We start from the raw sequence: 816 nt of genomic DNA on the forward strand, positions 1-816 counted from the left end.
TAAATAAAATTAAGAGGATTTTAAAAGAAAAATCAGTTTTCTATGACAGAAATATTCACTTGCATAAAAAAATACACCAGTATGTATCAAGAATGAGGGTTTTTGAACACATATGGTGTTCACACTGGAGTATAGCTTCCTAATACTAACTTATGGACTCACAGCTAGAAGAGGCTTGGTGTGAAATGTCAAAATTTGGCCACATTTGAACCGAGGCTTTTAGATTCCGATGTATGAACAGTGTCCCAGAAAGTGCCAACAGTTTGAAAGTTGATCACAGAGAAGAAACTAATAATTGCCCAAACTAATACTTGCTAATTACACCAAGTTTTGTTTTTTGTTACTGCCAAATACAACTCTAATTAATCTGGACTTGCGACGTATGAAGTTAATGTGTGTTTAAACAGGAAGTGATCGCTTGAGTTCACATTACCAAGAGCACTGTGACCATAGTTTAAGATGTTGGGAAACACTTAGCTGTTTATGTCAAATTTGTGGTCAAAAGTCATTTTAAAGACAGATCAATAATTTATTAAATATTACAATGTTTTGTTAAAACATGTAAAAGCAGCATCTTCAGTAACCAGGGAACTCAGGTAACAGACAGGTAACTCCGCCCCTTCCTCAGGTGTTATTTTATGAACATTGCTGATTAAAATAGTTTCTCAACTCTGATTCAGATCAGTGTGATTCTGCTGAATCAGGTGTTGTGAATAAATAAAAAAAATCCTACATTTTTCTAAAAATGCAGTTTCTCTAAATAATTTTAAACCGCTTTAGTTGCTAAATCCAAGTTTTCCTTTATTCCTTGTGGAT

Source organism: Oryzias melastigma, linkage group LG10 (assembly GCF_002922805.2).
Source record: "Oryzias melastigma strain HK-1 linkage group LG10, ASM292280v2, whole genome shotgun sequence".
NCBI classification, from domain to species: Eukaryota; Metazoa; Chordata; class Actinopteri; order Beloniformes; family Adrianichthyidae; genus Oryzias; species Oryzias melastigma.